The 18,847-nt window shown below is 40.1% G+C and overlaps 1 pseudogene; it reads right to left on the bottom strand.

The window, feature by feature from the left end:
* Nucleotides 1-12,880: 12,880 nt before the first annotated feature.
* Nucleotides 12,881-13,477, bottom strand: LOC149233390 (uncharacterized; annotated as a pseudogene).
* Between the last annotated feature and the right edge of the window lie 5,370 nt (nucleotides 13,478-18,847).

Below are 18,847 nucleotides of genomic sequence, written 5' to 3'. Positions count from 1 at the left end.
ACAAATATTGGACCATACCGGGCATGAGGGGCCAGGTAAGATTCTTGGAATGGCTGGTTGAGCGATGGAACGTACAAGAACAATGCTTTTACATAGGAGGGCACCAGCTCGAGATAGAGCCCTCGGATGTATACTTTCTCACTGGCTTGCCAAACAGAGGTGAGCAACTCAGTCTTGCGGGGACTAGGCCGGGTGGCCAATCCCTTGATAGTCTCCGCGAGAAATGGTGCACACCTGGGGCTCACCATTCAAAAGGCATAGAGATAAAACACATCACTCTGCCGGAACTCAAAGTCATAGCGTTCACGGTTACCAGAATTTGCGGCGCGGCCGCTTTACACATTGCTTCCGGATCCCAAATGCGGATGGCAATTGACTGTTACCAAGGCACCATTTTCAACTGGTGTGAAGCTGTGTCGGCTCATATGAAGAGCCAACTGACCAAGGCAAAGAACGGACGACTAAAGACTTTTGGATATGGGCCTATAGTCGTGAGCTTTGCCTTGGAGAGAATTCCAATGCTGATCCCTCAGCAACTCACTGTTGATATCTTGGGTCCCCAGCAGCCAAAGCTGATACGATGGGTTGCGGTGATGGCCCGGCATCCTGACGAGGGCGCGACAGTAGTTCGATTCTCAGATAGTTATTTTGACTGGTTAGAGGGCCAGCTTTTTGTGATACAGGATTTTCCGTATGCCGGAATGGATTTCAGAGGTGATCCGGACATGGTTCTTCCACAGGGAGAACAATGGGATGACAGAGGTACTTTTTATTTTCACAAGTTTTCTAGTTATGTATTTTTTGTATTTTTTATATATATCGTCTCAAAACTAATAGTAAATCTTTCAAAATGCAGATGTTGGTCCACAGCGTCCAGCCAACCTCCGGCCTTATGATAGACTACATCCAGCTGCACCGGTACCGGCCCCACAGGATGCGACAGCAGAAGTACTAGCTGAGTTGGAGCATGATCTAGAGCGTCTCACGGCAGATATACCTGAGACTACTATGGACGACATTCCTATCAGGCTTCAGCGCTTCGTAGTCGCGGTCCCTGGACCGTTTAGGAGATTTTTGCGTAAGGTAGCCCGCGCAGTGGTGTCGTACAGAGAGCACCACCAGTGATTGACTAGTCACTTTTGTAGTCACATGTGACATTTTTGACTTTTTGTACTATCATTTTGCCGATCATAAGGTGTTTTAAACCTATGATCGAAGACGATGTATATATTTTTTGACACACTTCTATCTATATATATCACTATTACCGGCTTATCTTGTTTAACATATGTGATGAAATGTTTTTAAATTTACTTGCATGATTATCGTAAATGTCTGTCCAACATTCGAGAAGCAATTGCATCTGCTAATGTATTCAAAGACCTTGGAATATGTTGATATTCAATGTAATCAAATTCACGTTCCAAGAGACGCACTCTCAAAAACAACCTTAATAACACAGGATTTCTAATGGCATAAACTCTATTAAGCTGTAATACAACAAGTTCAGAATCTAACCTCACTATCAAACGTCGAATTCCAAATGAAATAGATTCGGATAATAATTCAACCACTGCACTGTATTCTGCAATGTTATTCGTTGTTTGACCGAGGCTTACCCCATGCATAGAAACTAACTCGTCAGAGGGCGAATAGATAACCCAAGCTGCGGAAGAGATATTCCGTGTACTACGACAAGCACCATCAGCAAATCCAATGTATGTTTGGAGAGGCGTCGACATCTACAATATCAAGAGTAAAACCAAGATAAGCCAGAATAATGACGAAAAACCACACTTGCTAAGCTAAGCACACTGACTAAACTAACACACTTGCTAGCTAGAAAGAAAATCTAACCTATCTAAAAATTTCTCCATACCCATCATTTTAAGCATAATACCTCTTTAGGTAAAGTCCATTTCTGGGTTTACCCAAAGAGTCCCCATCAAAATCAACTAACTCATAAGCCCCTTTTGCTAGCTTTCGCTTTACAATGTAGGGCCCATGCCACATGGGAACGAATTTTCCGGCACCTAGCTTATCGTTAGCTTGATCATATAATAGTACTAGGTCTCCTTCCGAAAAACTTCGAGGGGTTACATTTTTATCGTACTGAGCTTTCATTCGTTTCGCGTGAGTCTCGATAGCTAAAGTAGCGTCACGTCGAGTCTCATCTAATTTAGCCAAGTATAATAACCGTTTCTCCTCTTCGGAAGTAGCTGGAAGTAATTCGACAGCCATTTGAAGTGATGGGATTTCGCATTCAATAGGTAACACAGCTTCTAAGCCATAAACTAGCTGGAAAGGGGTGAAACCTGTTGAATTTTTCACTGAAGTTCGATATGCCCATAGCGCCGAAAATAACATGTTATGCCAATTCGTTCGATGGATACCAATGATCCGTCGAATCATGATGACTAGAACTTTGTTGATTGACTCAACCAAACCGTTGGCTTGCGGATAATAAGGAGTAGAGCTATCGTGGCGCAAACCAAGCTGGCTTGTAAGCTCAGTCATCATGACGTTTCGAAAATGGCTCCCATGGTCAGTAATGATTGCTTGTGGGACACCAAACCTAGTTATGATATGATTGAATACGAAAACTGCAGCTGTCTTGCCGCTTGCGTCGAATGTAGGCATCGCCTCGGCCCATTTTGTAAAATAATCAACCGCGAGGATGATATACGCATGCCCCCCGGCCGAGTGAGGGTTACAAGTAATAAAGTCAATGCCCCATTTGGCGAATGGACCAGCGGCAATTATAGGGTGGAGAGGAGCAGGTGGAGCGCGCATCTTTCGATCAAACACTTGACAGTTGTGGCATGTTCTGACAGCAAGGATACAATCTTTAAACATAGACGGCCAGAAATAGCCAGCGCGCAACACCTTCTGAGCTGTGGCATACCCAGACATATGACCGCCACATGCTCCAGAGTGACAATCATTCAAAACTCTCTCAGCCTCTTCGTGAGTTAAACAACGTCGAAAAACTAAGTCTGCCCCCCGGCGATAAAGTGTATCTCCAATAATTCTGTATTGCTGGGATCGAAACCGAATTTTTCGACGGTCTTCCTTGGAAGCTTCAGGCCGAAAGGTTTGGGTTTGGAGATAGATGATTATATCCCCATACCACGGATCTAAAGTGCTAATAAGAAACAAAGATTCGTCCACAATGGACTCCTCTGCCACAGTCTCTGTGTCAGCACTCGGGAAATCACACATCAATTCCGCAAAAACTAAAGATTTCTTAGACTTGGACTTCTCGAACTCCAAGTCGAACTCTTGCAGGATAACAATCCATTTAGAGTACTTGCCCCCTAGCAGTTGTTTTGTCAAAATATAAATCATAGGGTTGCAATCCGAAATAACTGTAGTCTTGCGGAGAAGAATGTAGTGACGAAAACGCTGGACAGCTTGAACGGCTGCCAGGGCCAATTTCTCCACATGCGAATATTTTAACTCAGTGGGATTTAAGGTTCTACTAAGATAATATATCACATGCTCTGCTTTGAATTCATCTTCTTGAACTAACACCATTCCAATGGTGGAATGCGAAGCTGCGAGGTATAAGAAGTAGTCCTGGTTGTAGTTGGGAGGATGCAATAACGGTGCATGGGTCAACGCGTGTTTTAGTGCATCAAAAGATTGTTGGGCAATCTCGTCCCAAAAGAATTGTGCGTTCTGTTTCAACAACCGTGTAAAACCTTTAGTGACCTCGGCGTAGTTTGGGATGAATCGGCGTAAAAAGTTCGCTTTCCCTTGCAAACTTTGGAGTTGGCGCAAACTCGAAGGAGGAGGCAATTTGATGATAGCCTCGACTTTCGAGGGATCGACGCGAATGCCGGCTTTTGAAACAACAAATCCCAGCAATCGACCTGTTTCTATACAGAAAACACACTTGTGGGGATTCAACCGAATTCGATAATGCCTACACCTCATAAAGATTGCTCGTAGGTGGACAAGGTGATCAGCTCGTTGTAAAGAATGAGCAGGCAAATCATCGAGATAGGGTTGCACAATGTGCTTGATGTCATGAAATGCATAAGACATCGCCCGTTGAAAAGTGGCCCCGGCATTCTTAAGTCCAAAAGGTAATTTGCAATAAGCAAATGTCCCCCATGGACAAATGAATGCCGTTTTTGGTTGATCGGCAGGTAGAATATTGATTTGATTATAGCCTGAGAAACCATCCATGAAGGAAAACATCTCACTTCCGGCACAATCATCAATGATTTGATCGATATAAGGCGTAGGATAGTTGTCTTTTGGACAAGCTCGATTGATATCCCTATAGTCGATACAGATTCTTATTGTTCCTTGTTTTTTATTGACGGGAACAATATTCGATACCCAATCCGTTAACGGGATCGGATAAATGAAACCTGCTTTCAACAGCTTTTCGACTTCTGCTTTAATCGCAGCCGCTTTTCGAGGGTGAATCTGACGCAACCGTTGCCGAATGGGTTTAGCATCCGGGTAGGTTTTGATTTCATGAACAACAATGGCAGGATCAATTCCCGGCATTTCCTCGTAAGACCAGGCAAACACGTCGCGGAATTCTTGGAATAGGGCCTTGTAAGTTTGGATTTCGATTCCGGGCTTCACTGAAATATCAATGGGAATTGTACGAGAAATATTCCCTAAATTCAGCTCTGAATCAGAATGTTTCGTTGGATCCTGAGCGTCTTTGACATATTCAGCGGTAAAGATAGATGAAAAATCATTTTCAAATGCATCATCCTTAGGTAAAAACGAAGATCTGTGATGGAGATCTTCCCATGGTAGATCATCTACACTTAGGATTTCGCGAAGTTGTTCGTCAGATGACACTTCTTCGGGAAACGTTATCCGTTCTAAGGGTGAGGTGAAAAGTGACTCTTCACTGACCACATTCATTTGGTCGGTTGAATGAAAGTCGGTAAAAGACATAAGAGCTTCATAAGCAATCTCATACGGACTCAACGGCATAACATCACCGAGTGAGTCTAGCTCAGAGTCAGAGGGAACATACCAAGGATCATCATAAATAATGTTTTCTGACGTGATCATATGAATTGTTGCGAACGAAGGGTCTGCATTGAGTGGAGGGAGAGGAAAAGTTCCCAGTAAACCGGAATCCTTAACTAAACCTACACCAATGTCCCTATAAGGGATTGTCGTTTTACCGACATGCTGGATAGTTTCTAAAGAGGTTGGGTCGGATGAAAAGTATGTCAGCTGATCAATAGTCACGATCTTACCGTTATGTGGAAACTTAATGACTCTGAAGACCGATGAAACGACCGCTGTCATAGCATATGACCAACTTCGACCCAAAAGAAGGTTGTAGTCTAGAGGGGCATCAACCACTTCCACATCCAGACTAACGGTTTTACCTTCGACCCCTATAGGCAATTCTTGTAGAATACCAAACGGACGGAACCCACGGCCATCAAAGGCCTTAAGGATGGTGGGGGATTGGTTCAACGAAGGAGAACCAAGCGATCTCCAACATTGAATCGACATAATACACGTAGAAGCTCCCTCATCAATCACAGTCCGATGAATAGGCCTGTTTTTGACTATCACTGGAATTTGGAAAGCCATTTGATGGGGGAGACGTGGTGTACTACTTTCTAGATCAAAGATCATTAGGTTCGGGTCCTGAACATCGACAGCTCCAATAGCCGACAAAAGCAATTTTCGTTGCGCTGGACATGATTGCAGCACTTCGAGTGCCGACATTGCTGAAGGTGAAACAGCTAAGTCTTCAACAATGTTGTAATTCTGGGCTGCTCTCGCATGTGGATTGAAAGCAGACCTTCGAAGTACACCCTTGGCGGGCGGCTTAATCACTAAGTCTGGGTTAGGTTTTTCGATCTGTAGTGGATCGGAACCAGGAGCTGAGGTTGATGGGTTAGAGTGAGAAGATTCTGCTTCCTTACCATCAACAGGAGCCTTACTACCATAATCTTGCGATCGAGTCGCAATCCTGACATGAGACATCATCAAAATGGGTTCTTCACTGGCATTCGAAGAAGAACCTATCATCTTATTCTCCTGCTCTGGAAATGGATTTTTTAACACAGCAGGAGTGGGAGAACCTTTGACTATTTTCACTACCTCGGCCCGATGAGGGCAGTCTCTCGTAAAATGATCTTCTTCACAAATAAGACAAGGATAGCGAGGTTTGCGCTTTTCGTCATTGGTTTCCGACTTTTCCGTTTTCTCCTTTGGAGCCTTGTCTGCTTTAGCCTTCTTCTTTCCTTTCTTCTTTCCACCGTTTTTGGATTTGGCCGTAGATGACTCTACAGCGTGAATGTCGGCGGTAAGTTCAGGAGGAGAAGACTCTCCTGTCGGAGAATCAGGCAAAGTGATAATTGGAGTATTGGAGGCCTTGGAAGACTTCTTCTTACTCTTCGTAGTCACGATACCGATCATACCATCAGCGGCATGAGATCCCGAAGGAGCAGCAGCGATTTGGTTTGACTTTGGAAGATCCGGAATTTTCTCATGTAACGTACCCGACTGAGTGTAAACTAAGTCAAGGTATTGTGCCTGAGCAATGACTTGCTCCTCAGTAACTACTCCGGCCTTAGCGACATCTTCAGTAATTCTTGGTAATAATGATTTGACAAACCATTCAGCTAAGATTTGGTCCGGGATAAAAACTTTCACTAATCTTCTTCGACGTCTCCACTCATGGATGTGATCAGAAATGTACGTGGATGTCGATTGTTTTAGCGAAGTTAATAACTCTGTACCATTATCGTATCTGACTGGTAACTGAAAATGAGTTAAGAACGAGGTAGCTAACTGGCTAAAGTTGTAAAAAGAGGCCCGTGGTAACTCAATGTACCACTTGGCTGCGAGACCAATGAGTGTACGCTGGAAAAGACGTAAGCGGATGGAATCATCTGAGATGGAATTTGATGCACACCAGAGGTGGTAAGTCATCACGTGATTAGACGGATCCTCTCCAGACTTACCTTCGAACTTGGGTATATCGCTGGGCAACTTATTTGGCATTGGCGGCCAGAACGGAAGATATTGAATTGGATCGTTCGTTAGGCGCGTCAAGTCGGGTAAATCTAAAGTTGCAATAAATGGTAACTGCCGGTTAGGATCTCTAAAACTCTGAGTCACAATACCAGCCCCAGGAGGAGGATATCCAGGATAACTAGGAACAGGAGTCGCATTGGGGATATTATATCCTCCTGAAAACCAGGATTAACCGGACCGTACTGGGGTTGCTGAGGTGGTTGATAAGTGTACCCAGGATACGGTTGATACTGGTAAACCGGTTGTTGGGCAGCTTGCCCAGGTTGATACTGTCCCTGGTACGGAGGTTGAACAAATTGAGGTTGAGTAGTAACAACCGTACTTGTACCAGGTTGGCCTGCAGGCATCTGGACTGTGGTTTGAACCGTGGGTCCAGACAACGGTACAGATGTCTGAGGAGTGGTAACAGGGACAGTAGAAACCGGAGCTGCCGATACTCCAGATGTAAGCATGGTAGATGAAGCGGTAGTTGCTGCAGCCGTGTGAGGTGGAGTACTAGGTGCAATTGGCGGCTGAGTAACTACAGAAGTTACAGGGGTTGAACACTTGACTGGACAGGTTGCGGTTGCTGGGGTGAACCAGGAACTGCAGGTTGTCCTGCTTGAGGTACCGACTGTATACTTGGTTGCGACATCTGTTGACCCTGTGACGGATCCCATGTTAACATTCCAGGGTATTGACTCGTAACAGGTTGAGGATACTGAGATCCATAGCCGTATTGAGGATAGGGTTGATAACTGTAAGGTGCAGTCCCATATGATTGCCCTTGAGGTGGTTGATAACCTTGACCAGGGTATTGACCCGTAGGTTGATAACCTTGAGGTAAATACGAATACTGGGGTTGACCTTGACCTTGAGGTTGGTATCCTTGAGGTTGATACCCTTGGGGTTGATACCCTTGGGGTTGCCATCCTTGAGGTTGCCATCCTTGAGGTTGATACTGATACTGAGGTTGACTTTGGGGTACATATTGAGGCTGGGGTTGATACCCTTGGGGTTGATACCCTTGAGGTTGCCCCCCAGTCACGAATGAAGTACCTTGAGGTTGCCCCCCAGGCATTAACGAAGGTTGCCCCCCAGGCGGTAATTGGCCACCTTGAGGTTGGTTAATGGGAGTTGAACCTGACATCATATAAACTTCACCTATACTCAATGGTACATTACCACTGTTTCCAACTAATAACCCATGATCAACAGGTTGAGGAGATGCTCCCGCAAAGGTACCAGAAAGTGATTGATACCCAGTAGGAACAGAAGGACCGCCATGTAAAAATGATTCAGGACTTTGTGAAAACACAGATGACTGACCAGACATATTTACAGGAGAATGAATTCCTCTAGGTGGAACCGGAGTACGAGGTGTAGAAAAACCTACTGAGTTGTCTAAAAAATTGGTTAATGCAAGGTACCAAGATTCACTTCTAGGAGGACTGTAAAAGATGGATTCACGCTCCCTTAGATCAAGGGTAATTAGATCTTCAGAATCAGAAACGCCTATTTCTTCCTCTGGAACAAGTTCTTCTATAGCAATTAATCCAACAGGAAGATTTTCGGTGATAATTCTTTCTATTCTTGGTGAATCAGGAACACTAGGAGTTGGAGTAACAGGTTCTAAAATTTCAGGTTCTTCGCCTGTTTCACTGGCAGATGAAAAACTACTAGCAAGCTCGGAAACTGTAACAGCTTCGGGATTGTAACATGTTTCTAAACTTTGGTAATCTGGATGGACTACCAAGGAAGATTCTCCTTCTTCAGGTGATCCTACTCTACTGCCACTAGGAGGAGTTACAAGGACCTTTAACCCTTCTAAATTACCTGGGTCGTCTCGAGGAGGGGATCCCCTAAGTCTACGGGATCTTCTCAACAATTCGGCCACAGAAACAACTTCAGGAGACTGGCCCGCAATTCGACGGGACCTTCTCGGTAATTCCGCCACAATTAAAGATTTTAACTACAACACACGAAAACAAAGTAAAAAATTTCAAATCAAACCACCTAAAGTCTTCTAAAGAACCAATCAAATTTGAAGCACACGCCTAAATAATCTAGAGCGTCAAACCACACACAAACAGTAGTCTTCCGGACCAAAAACGCTAGTTGGTGATTAGGCCCAACCTCGCAGGATTCAGTACAGAAATAGTGGGTGGAACAGTTACCCCGGCAACCTGCTTAATGAATAGACTGGACCAAGTTCCTCCACTTTAACCGTCTCGAAGTGAAGCGAACCCCCCAGAAAATCCAAGTGAGTATAACCGACGTCTGCTCCAGGTACAGTGGGACCTTCCCTCCACCGTCACCTTGGGTAGAATCCTAGATATTATGGCCACTAAGGTTACCAATCACAACAATTACACCTGGGGGAACAGTCTAAACTCCGACAGCACGCAAGGGCAGAGTAGCAAGCTCCAATCCCCTTACCGGCTCCTTGACAACAATCCAAGGTTTACCGATAAGTGACCCCTGGCTCCTCGACAATGGTTAATCCGAGGTTTACCGTTTGTAATACGTACTGCCTGGCGTCGTTCCCAACGAGGGAGGAATGATCCCCTCACTGGTTCGGACACGAGCTCGTGTTTCTCCTTTAAGAGGAGCTTTCCCAGAATGTAACTGAAACAATTGGATTTGTTCTACTCAAGATAGACTATCTGTTTGGTTTTGTAGTCTTGGAGAGTTAAGTACTCACCTACTCCAAGACCCTAGCCTAAGCTATGTTGGTGCTTCAGAGCCCTAGAAAAATAAAGATTACTAGATTGATTTTAATTTAAGCGTTACTTTTAAGGTTGTTTCTTAAGTCAAAAGGTGATGGAAGTGAAACTAGTGGTGTGTTGACTCGACTCGAAACCACTACAAAATGCACCTAGAATGATTTATCCACTACTTTACTTTTTCGATGAATTGTTTAACTAAAAAGTTGAGAGAATGCAATCTTTATAAAAGCAACTTCTTAATTGAAGACAATCAAAGAAACAATTCGTTTTTCTTTTCCAATCATAAAAACATAACCTCTCTTTACATGCACGAAAAAACTCTTTTCTTCTTTCGAAAACAAAAAGCTACTTGAAACAAGACTTTTTAAGAAGATGTTTTTGTATTTTTCTTTTAATAAAACAAGTAAATCTAATGTAACCAAAAAATCAATCTTAACAACTCTTAAAATCTATGAAAATGCACTCATAAGCAAACTAAAGGCAAATTTACTCTAAGCAATCTTAACGAGGCCAAAACTAACAATGATTATTTCTAAGGTGTTTTACTTGATCACAATCAAATCAAGGACTAGCTTATTGCAGAATCAAAAACTAGCCAAAACAAAACTCTAATCTTTTTGTTCTTTTTGTAAAATGGAAATCAATACTTTATAAACAAGTAATTCGAAATTTGACCCAAAACAACTCAAATGGCAAGTTGCTCACAAAAGGAGACTTTACGACAGGCCCGACTTCTAAGAAGGTTGACTAACCAGAGAGATCTAAGGCTGGACAACTTTCTACTATCAAAGTCACTACAAAGCCTTCCCAAAAATCAAACCCTAGGTCTAAACTTCGTTGAAAACCACTAAAACACTCAAAGCTCACAAAACTAGTTCAGGTGAAAATTCTTGACAGGGTACTAAAGGATCTGGGCAGAAAACACTAAGGAAAAACAAAATCTAAAAGCAAATTAAAGCAAAAATGGAATTTTCTTAAGTTTTACAGGAAGACGCAGGCAACCCGTTGTCACAGGTGCGGCCCCGCTCTGTGCAGACGGCAACAGCGCGTCCAAAGACGCACTGTGCAGTACTAAGAGGGTGCGTCCGTCTGGAAAAATGAAGAAAAACCAAATCTAACTAAATCTAAAGCTAAGCCACCCAAATACTAATTCTCACAGTCAAAAACCAGAAAATAAAAATGATTTTCTCAAAGCAAAGTTCATATAAAGGAAAAGACTCTCTCATTAATGGATTCCCCAGCGGAGTCGCCAATTTGTCACACGGATTCTGTCAAGGGTGCGGACACGACTGACCTTCCTAGAAGTCTAAGACATTCTAATGACAAACAAGACAAAATGGAGTGATCTTTCTCTAAATACACCTTTTACAACATGAAAACTACAAGTGTTTAGGCTTACCTTATTCCAAAACGCTGTTGTTGAAGTCCGTTCTTGACGATCCGGATGAGCTCCTCCTTCAAGTCAATTCCTGCAACCACAAACAATCAAACAATTACCAAGCACTTGCATTTCATATAATAAAACATATATTCAACATGCAGACCAAGGAACACATGAAATAACTCATTAACACAAGCTATTGAGAAAAATAAACCAGTTTGTATTAATAACGAAACAAAGAAACTCTTACAACCTGGCCTTGGTGTTGTGCAAGTTCCTCCCAGGGTCCATCAAGGGTTTTCCTCTACTTTGACAAAGCTCACCCTCTCCCAAGTAGAATCAAGTGAAGACAATCTCTCCTCACAAAGGCTCTAATGGAAGACCTAAATCCTGCAGCATTTACCCAAAGAAAATGTATAGCTCCAACCTCTTCTCCTTCTGGCTCAATGCCTTTATTTATAGTGCTGTAAAGAGGTTATTCAGGTCCACTATCAATGGGATCATCCCCCTCTATGGGTGGGATAGCTCCCTTATTGATGGGATAAGTTCCCCCTTAATAGAGATACATGAACCAACTGGAGGCGCATCCATTTCATCAAACCGACCTCTAGAATGTTCTAGAAGTAACCACAAGTAACTTTTTCAAGATAAAACTCGCGCATTTTGCCTTTTACAGAGGGACGCACCTGTCCCTTAACATACAGAGCGTCCATGGACGCAGATTTTGTGAACATGGTCAGCGTCCCCGCAGGTAAGGCTAGAGAGAACCTGCGACCCCAGAGATAAACATAGTTTTTACAAGACTTTTCTCTCTTCTTTGAGTTTGAGATGGATAACAGAGGCATGAGACTTGCCTAAGAGGGTAGCATGACTGTTGATTTGAGCCATACTAACTGTAAGTAGTCAAGGTGACATTTTTTAGTGTAACAGGCCCACAATTTCAGATTAATCAATGTCCATATTTTGAAAGTGTGGCATGTGAGGGAATCAAAAACCATATTAAGGGATTAAAACGGCCAAAATTAACATATTGGAAGAAAACCAATGGCATGAAGTAAATGTTGTGAGGGATTTAAAAACTCAAAATGAATATACTTGGAAAAATACCAATGGCATGAAGTATATGTTGTTAAATTCATAATTGCATTCATGCTTTGGGGATTAAAGGGTGAAATTCAAATCCATATGAAAGGATTAAAATGCCAAATAAAATTAATAAACATATGGCAGGAAAATAACTTCTATGGAATAAATGATGTTACATTCATAAGAGAATTCATCATTCAAGGATTCAAGGGTAAAATTCAAATCCATGTTAAGAGATTTGAAAGGCCAAATTGAATAAACAAATTGGAAGAAGACAAATAACATGAGATAAATTTTGTTAAATTCACAAGTGCATTAATGCTTCAGAGATGCAAGGGTGAAATTCAAAAAAATATTAAGGGATTAGAAACCCCAAAGTGAATAAACATACTAGAAGAAACAAATGGCCTACAAAAAAATATGTTAAATTTACAAGCGCATTTACCATTAAGCATGAGAAAGTACAATAAAATAGTAGAATCGAAGAGGAACAAAAACATGCCATTAATAAAATCTTGATTTGGATCCTTTTCATTGGATGTATTGAAGAGAAATATACAATCCACATGTACAAGGATGAATCATCCCAATCGACGAACATTTAATACAACATCTATACATGTTTAAGCATCCACGGACCTTTAGTCATAGTGCTACTAATAAATTAACCTTTTGTTTTATAAGCAGCAAAGTTGCCTCTTCTTATGGAGGATGTACAAGGGAGTTTGTGGTTGAGATAAGAAATATCATATGTCATGAGGATAACATATTCCAAGATCTTATTTGGAGCACTGGTAGGATTCAAATCGGTAGTCGTAGCTTTCACGCTCTGAATGTAAGAGCAAGTGTAGGGTTTGGACCGTCCCACTAGAATTGAATCTTGAAATCCACCATTTTGTAAATATAGTACATCACATGGGTGGATTTTAGATTGAACATACTCCATCCAGCGCATGCCATAACCCTAGTGAAATTTTCCATGTTATATATCAATTCCCTATTTAGCTTCACGCCCAAAGACCCAAACCCCCTCTTTCTCCCCCTCTCTGAATTTGAATGAAAATTAGAATAATAATTATAGGGGGGGAATGGGAGGCTAAGGATTTCAACTCTAAGGAACCATATATTCAATTTTGTGAAGTCGTGTTGTTCCTGAAGTCATTCATCTATGAGATGAGGAAGACGTAGTTGTAGAGTCCAGATCATGCGCCCTAATGTCAAGCGAAGGCCATAGGCACAATAGAGATCTTAAAATTCCCATGTCCCAAAAACAACAGAAATTTTGGCCCTATCCTCGTAATTCAAGAGTGAAAACAAGACAACCATGCTTTGGTTAGAGACTCGACCAGTCTACCTCTCGCTCCTCTTTCTTTTGAACTATCTCTAACATTTACCTTAGCGTGCAGGGTTTTCTCTTAACCCTCAATTCATTTTGTTTGTTTCCCTCGCTATGCACAGTTTCCTGAGAAGTTGACATCCCATCAAGATTCATTTAATGAATTATAACTTAAACATAATTCTCTTAAAAAATTTACATCATTTTGTAAATGTGAGCATTAGTTTGGTTTTTTTAGTAAAGGAAAAAAGAAACATAAAAGATTTTGATAAAATTTTAGTAGTCATTTTCAATATATATGTAATATGAAAATAACATTAATATCAATATTTCCTAAAAGAAAGATTTTTATTCAAATAATTTCTCGCTCTAAATTCATTATAAAACTTTAATAATTATTCTCTTTATAAATATTATTAAAATAAACAAAGGAAAAACAAAACTATTTTTTTTAATGATGTCTAACCAATTGGTATAGATTAGTCTTAAGCTTTAATCATAGCACAAGTGGATGATTTTTGTCCCAACCAATGTAAACAATAAGAAACCAATAATTTTATTTGTGAAGGACTCCAACTCAATGAGAATATTGAGTGGCTCACTCACCTAAGCCTCAACTCAGTAAGAAACACCTTCTGCACAAGTAACTATAACAATTGTTGATATGGCATTGATACCAATAATTGTGTAGTGACAGACCTCTAGTTGAAACTCCATATTTCAAGCCTAAAATTGCAACATTATATTTCTTCTCAAGGCTCTAATGTATAAGGACTATATTTACTCTTGCTCTTAATACCACAGTAGTACCTCCAAAAATGAGATTCTTCTATTAAACAATATCAAGCTCAAGATCCAAAAATGAGATTATTCTCTTAAACAATATCAATCTCAAGCAATGAGATTTAGTACTTTCATCAAGATCCCAAGTCCTCGTTCCCACTTAGAAAATGTTGTGAATAGTATTCAAGTGTCTAATCACTTCATAGATCTATGACCAAAATAAATTGATCTTACTCTTAAAGGAGGCTATATATATCACAAACTTATATAACAATAAGTACTTTCCTTTCTCTCAAATAACAAAAAAATCACTAACCTATATAACTCTAAGTACATTTATTTCTCTGTAATAACTAAAAGAAATGACATGATTTCCTTTCACACTAGTAACTAGGAACATCCATTTAGTTTCCTTTCACACTAATATCCGAAATTAATGAGGTACTTTCAACAACATTTTCTACAAAGTAATTTTACAAATCCTAATTAAGTATTAGGACAAAATTAAGTGTAAAATAATTAACAAAAAACTAACTTTGATATCAACACATTGAGACCTTAAGCTCTAATTAGATATAAAGACCAATATTTTCTTAAAGTATCTCATCAGTTAACTATTTTCATATCTCATATATAATATACATTTTCATTGATCTAAATATGGGTGCAAGTATATAACAATCTTGGGCATCATGTGAAGGTCATAGGTAAGGTGCCAAAATCAAGTCAAATCCTAGCACTACCATTAAAATCAATCCATAGCCAAAAATAGTTAAAAATGCCAATTTCTCATTTTTGGGATCTGGATTTTGACATCTATAGTTGGCTAGCTTTGAAACTGATGAATAGCTAGCTTTCGACACTAACATTCAGTTAGCTTCAACACTCTCAATCAGCTAGCTTCTTATACTAATAAGAAACTAGCTTCTTACACCGACAAATAGCTATCTTCAACAAAAAAGGTCAACTAGCTTCTACATTAATAGTGTGCTAGCTTCTGACATCAATACACAACTAGATTTTACGTTAATAAAAAACTATGAACGTGAAAAAAACTAGTAAGTTATAAAATTATGTGGAAACAAAATGATTCCAACATATTGCTATTACATTTTGTCACATTCATGTAATTCGATGGTCTAGCGAGTGAAATGGAATTTCATAGATTCAACAAAATTTATGACAAAATATATTACATTTTATTTAGTCTCACACTTTACCAGCTACACCAAAACAAGCTCAGTCATGTCTCTCAAAAAGGGAAACTAAACTATACTATGTTTAGCCCTTGTATGATATGTTGATGATCTACTAAATTAAATGGCACTTTGACTATAGCAAAAAATGTCCACATAATATTATTTATAGCTTCCTTGGTAGCCCCTGTAGTAGCAATGTCTTCATCCTCTGCACTTGATAAAGCAAAAATAGACTACTTCCTAGCCATCTAGTTGATGGATCCACCAAAAAATGTCAAATACACCTGTCGAAAAATGAGACAATAGGACACAGTAAGTAGGCTATCATCCAAGGCCAAAACCTCTCCAACTTGACAGGAAAACCAACAAGAATTGTTCTCCTTATAGAATCTTCAATTAACGAATTCCAAGACCTAGACCATTGACCAATATCCCCTCCAAGACCAAGTCAAAACCTTCTCCTTGATGTGCTTCGCTTTTAGGGAGTCAACTTTAGTCAGACTCACTTTCTAATGGAAGTAGTTGCTCCTTCAACCTCTTTCTCGGCCCTACAGCTTCTTGTCAGCAACTTGGCCTTACTATCGATTGACAACAACCCTATGCCACACACGTGAATATATAGAGAAATTGTCCTCTTTTCTTCTTCACTTGGTAAGATATTTCCTATTCAACAATTCGTCCTACAATATGAACTCTTTGTCACCCAAATTCGGTCCTCTTAGAGTGACTGTAATTTTTTGGTCTTCTTGTTGTAGAGAGATGCCCTAATCTTCACACATGTGAAGGAATTTTACCCTAAAACCTATAAGAGAACTCTTCACGCTTCCTTCTTCCTCCTTTGTTGGGTATTAGGCTCCTCCTTGTCTCTAGATCAAACTTTTGTGATGCTTGAGTGAGTCCCTTTGAGAGACATTGAGTCCTCCTTTATATAGGCGTTGATGGGCTCCAAAAGAGGCTGACTTCACTTGCAAGCCGACTTGATAATGCATGTAGGCTGACTTGACTTGTAGCTTATATATTTGGTGTTGGAGGGGTTTCCTTGACAATATTTATACTCAAATAATTTTCTTACAATATGCAACATTCCCAAATGAGCAATTTATACATGACAATTACTCATAAACCCTAGAAGCTCTCAATGAGATCTTGACCTATAAAATAAATTTCTCTTGAGCATGAAACCCATACCTTAAGAAAACATTAACAAATTTATTTTTCTTTTTACATCGAATACATAAAAACATGATTACATATGTCAATATGAAGATCAAACCTAGTTACATATTTCAACACTCCCTCTTAACTAGGGAGGTATTCATAATCCATAAGAGGTACTTGGACATTCTCAATATGAATAATCCTTATAAGAAGGGTCGTATTGGTAACCCATTTGTTTAGCATCATATCCTCCAGAATTGTCACATAGAAAGGCCTTCACCAACACTCTATATTTTCACAAGATCAGAGCACAATGTTGGCGATACCAATGATTAATAGACACCATTAGCATTGTCTCTCTTGGAACATACCCCACCGGGTTTCTCTCTCAGTATGTTCCACTTGGACTATTGTTATCTTGGATTCCCAATCCTAAAAGAATATCAATCCTCTACAACTACTCTTATCTTGGATTCCCTACCACATCCTCAAAGAGTATCAGATGCCATATGCTTACCCAATCCTCTATTCTTTCTTCCCAAGTGAAGACAAGAATAATGTGTTTATCTCCCCTCTCAATAAAGGAGGATATACCCATTCCAATGAAGGAATGTACCCATTCCCATAAAGGAATGTACCCAAGCTCCCTCTTAACTAGGGACTTATCCAAGCTTCCTCTTAACCAGGGACTTTCTTCCAGCAACTCTTCAGGTGGAGATCATGGAACAATCAACTACTTGTAGGACTCCCTCTTTTGATGTCATGAATTTCATCTTCCTTGATATAGAGCCTTCATCGTTGGGACTTCTTCGTAGGGCATAGACCATCCATCACTTTCATTCATAAATCATGTCAATTATGTCATCCTTTCTTTAATAAAAAATGCTCAACTAGTTCATATATGTCCTTCCTTCATACATTTCTACCTTCTTCACATCATGTTTCCTTCAGGATCTTTCATCCATCACATCAGTACAATTTGTAGGCAACATCCATACATCTTCCTTTGGTATCCCTACATTAGCCCATCAATATATTTTTCAAAAAATCAAACTAGCATTACCTGTGCGATGGTCTTTTCATCATGACATATTATTTTTTGCATCAACATCCTACATACATATTGACACGTCTCCAAAAATATATTAAATGTCAAGGGTCTCCTTCTTTTCTGGACTTCATCAGACTCTTCATACCTTTTCCATGGATATGTCACAGTTAATTTTTCTAGTCATCAAATGTTGATTTCATTTTCCACGTGGCCATAGTTCCATTTTGCATGATCTCGTCTTCCTTTCTTCACATATTGACCCCCAAGGACTTTCATCCTTAGTTCCTCCTTTATTATCAACCACCTCATATAACGTATGAGGACATCTTATGTTGATTTCATCTAGTCACTATGTGAACCATACCTTCATGCATCCTTCCAAAGGAGGAGATCCCTTTCTCTTGATCATGCTTATGAGGTAGAGCATTTATCCTTGTAATCATATGACATGAATCAATTTTATCAAATACATGCATACATACCTCATTTCTTCCTTTTCGTCATCTAGACTTCCTTCAGTAGCTTCCTAGATTGAAAGTTCTTCAATTATCTTGACCTCATTTAGTCTCTTGTCATCATACCATCATCCCATGAATTCCTCACAAGGTGGAAATTCCTGGTGAGACATTTTCCTTTTTCAATGGGTGAATCTTCCAATGAATATTCCAACAAAGGATCTTGATTATCCTTATCTTGCAAATGCTTCTTTTGAATGATGTATGACGATATTTATATTACATGAATTTCTTCTATCCATAAGTACTACTTATGCTTCCAATGAGGTTACCAAGAGCTCATTTCCACTATAGCTGACTGCCATAGACTTCTACTTCAGCCCTTTTACAAGATTCTTATGATGTCCCGAGTTCTCTCTTTATATCGTATGCTTCTTATGATTCCATATCCTAACATGATGCATCTTATCATGCCTCTAATGTTTCCTACCATGATATATATACAATAACTAAAGGACAGAGGCTTGAAAAGAACTAGGTGAAGAAGATCATATCAATCATTGTAGAGATCCTTTACTTCTTCGTTCATTGACTTCTTATTTTCATCTTCTTCCACTTCTTCGATGATATGGGCTTGTTCCCTTTCTCT

Source organism: Pinus tabuliformis, chromosome J (genome assembly GCF_031772625.1).
Source record: "Pinus tabuliformis cultivar Carrire ecotype Pingquan chromosome J, CPIR1, whole genome shotgun sequence".
Taxonomy (NCBI): Eukaryota; Viridiplantae; Streptophyta; class Pinopsida; order Pinales; family Pinaceae; genus Pinus; species Pinus tabuliformis.
The sequence above is the reverse complement of the archived record's forward strand: the minus strand, read 5'-3'. Positions and strand labels throughout refer to the sequence as shown.